Source organism: Diaphorina citri, unplaced genomic scaffold (genome assembly GCF_000475195.1).
Source record: "Diaphorina citri unplaced genomic scaffold, Diaci psyllid genome assembly version 1.1 scaffold791, whole genome shotgun sequence".
Taxonomy (NCBI): Eukaryota; Metazoa; Arthropoda; class Insecta; order Hemiptera; family Psyllidae; genus Diaphorina; species Diaphorina citri.
The window spans coordinates 69,146-71,567 of record NW_007378223.1 but is presented as its reverse complement, the minus strand read 5'-3'; the positions used below and the strand labels follow the sequence as shown (position 1 = coordinate 71,567).

At 36.3% G+C, this 2,422-nt stretch overlaps 1 non-coding gene across 1 annotated transcript; it reads right to left on the bottom strand.

Annotated features, from left to right (window-relative positions):
* Window positions 1–264: 264 nt before the first annotated feature.
* Window positions 265–336, bottom strand: Trnaq-uug. The gene has a single exon. It is a non-coding gene; the product is annotated as a tRNA-Gln (tRNA).
* Between the last annotated feature and the right edge of the window lie 2,086 nt (window positions 337–2,422).

The window sequence follows — 2,422 nt, the reverse complement described above, 5'->3', positions numbered from 1 at the left end:
ATAATCAAGATCGAAGTGAAGGAAACGAAGAGATGCAGAATGGAATAAGTGAATGAATAGGTTTAGGTGATAAAGGCAGTGGTGAAGTACTAACTTCTCAAGCAGAATGTCTTATGATGGGTACCTACTTCAAAAGGAACATAAATTGCTCACACATAAGTTAAGATCTTAGCAAAAGAAATTCATATCCACTAAAGCAGAATACCTAAAATAAAAAATTGTCATTTTCCCCAGAAAAATACAATGAGGTTACAACTAAAAATCAGGTCCCACCGAGATTTGAACTCGGATCGCTGGATTCAAAGTCCAGAGTGCTAACCGTTACACCATGGGACCGGTGATGAGCGGGGATCAAAATTATCATATTTAAAGCTGAGTGCACAATACACACTATCTCGTGTGAATGGAAGGGGTATCTCATGTTTCTAACATGCGTGTACGGCGTATTGCATCACATGTTTATTAGGCGCAATGTCTTCTCGGGTCTTCTTCAATCTACAAATCATACACCTTGTCTTCCCACACATAAGCCAACAAGCATGGTGTTCATTCAACCAGAAAAGCATAGTATGTGAATTTCCAGTTATCACATTAGAAAATTCCTTTGTACACAATTGAGTTCCTTCCTGGAAAAGTATGAAATAGAAATTAATGTAGAGACAGGCTGTAAATTCTCTTCATTAAGGAGCATTGGGAATTGAAAGACCAACCAGAAAAAAAAGTTAATTTCACACATTTCTCTCTATTCGTCTGGCAAGACAAATAGACGTAGCGGAATAAGAAACATTAGATTTGATGTTGGAGATAAACATTAATTTGGTACAGAGAAGAATGTGGGTAATGTGACAACAGACGTGGGACCACGTCTGTCATGAAGCTATAACATGGTACAATTGCTGTAAGCAATGGTCTTTGACTGTAAAATTAATCTTATCCTTCATGTAAGATACTGATAAAGAAACATCCTGAACAGAAGTGCTCTTCAATAAATTTACATCCTTCATTCTTTAGATCCAAAGCAGTAGGGCATACAGTAAGCAGGATGCTATGAAAATTAATCTTATCCTTCATGTAAGATACTGATAAAGAAACATCCTGAACAGAAGTGCTCTTCAATAAATTTACATCCTTCATTCTTCAGATTCAAAGCAGTATGGCATACAGTAAGCAGGATGCTATAGGAGCTGGATTGTTCTGACAGACACTGTATTAAATCACATGAGACGGAAAATTGAATTGTAAATGCATTCTACATAAATATTATAACGCCGGGTATTTTTATATTTCTCCTGGAATCGTCATACGTGCTCGAAACAGAAACATTTCTCTTACATGGAAACCCACTTTCTTCTTTCAGTTTTCCTTTTGGGTTCCTATTCCTCTCCATATCCTCTCTTCCGATTCTTTGTTCTCTATCCGTTTTCCTATCCTTCTTCTTTCCAAGTTGAGATATCTTGACGAATGAAATGTTTTTCTTCTACTTTACATAACAGGCACTGTATTAAATCACATGAGACGGAAAATTGAATTGTAAATGCATTCTACATAAATATTATAACGCCGGGTATTTTTATATTTATCCTGGAATCGTTATACGTGCTCGAAACAGAAACATTTCTCTTACATGGAAACCCACTTTCTGCTTTCAGTTTTCCTTTTGGGTTCCTATTCCTCTCCATATCCTCTCTTCCGATTCTCTCTTTGTTCTCTATCCGTTTTCCTATCCTTCTTCTTTCCAAGTTGATATATCTTGACGAATGAAATGTTTTTCTTCTACTTTACATATTTTCCCATCTTGAATTCGAAATTTCCTCAGATGGATTGAACGCCGATTATTATGCAATGGAGAAGTGATGTAAAATATCGAATGCGCCAGGAATAACTCAACGATAGACTTCACATATGTAGATATGTGGAGAAAGAAACATACAACACAGTAAATTGAATTGGGGTAGTAAAAACATACCCAAACCAGAGGTGGCCACTATGAAAAATTTAATTTTTTTAGAAACATACAACACAGTAAATTGAATTGGGGTAGTAAAAACATACCCAAACCAGAGGTGGCCACCATGAAGAATTTAAATTTTTTGGAGGCAGTTTTCTGGAGTCCAAGTCGCTTTCATAAAACAAGTATAGGACACATCATATGGAACTTTCAAAACTGCATGAGTCTTCGACAAACACTGAGAAACATACAACACAGTAAATTGAATTGGGGTAGTAAAAACATACCCAAACCAGAGGTGGCCACCATGAAGAATTTAAATTTTTTGGGAGGCAGTTTTCTGGAGTCCAAGTCGCTTTCATAAAAGAAGTTTAGGACACATCATATGGAACTTTCAAAACTGCATGAGTCTTCGACAAACACTGACGTTACAAAGAGTTTCAGCCTCATTCTTTAAATTGTTCATACCATACA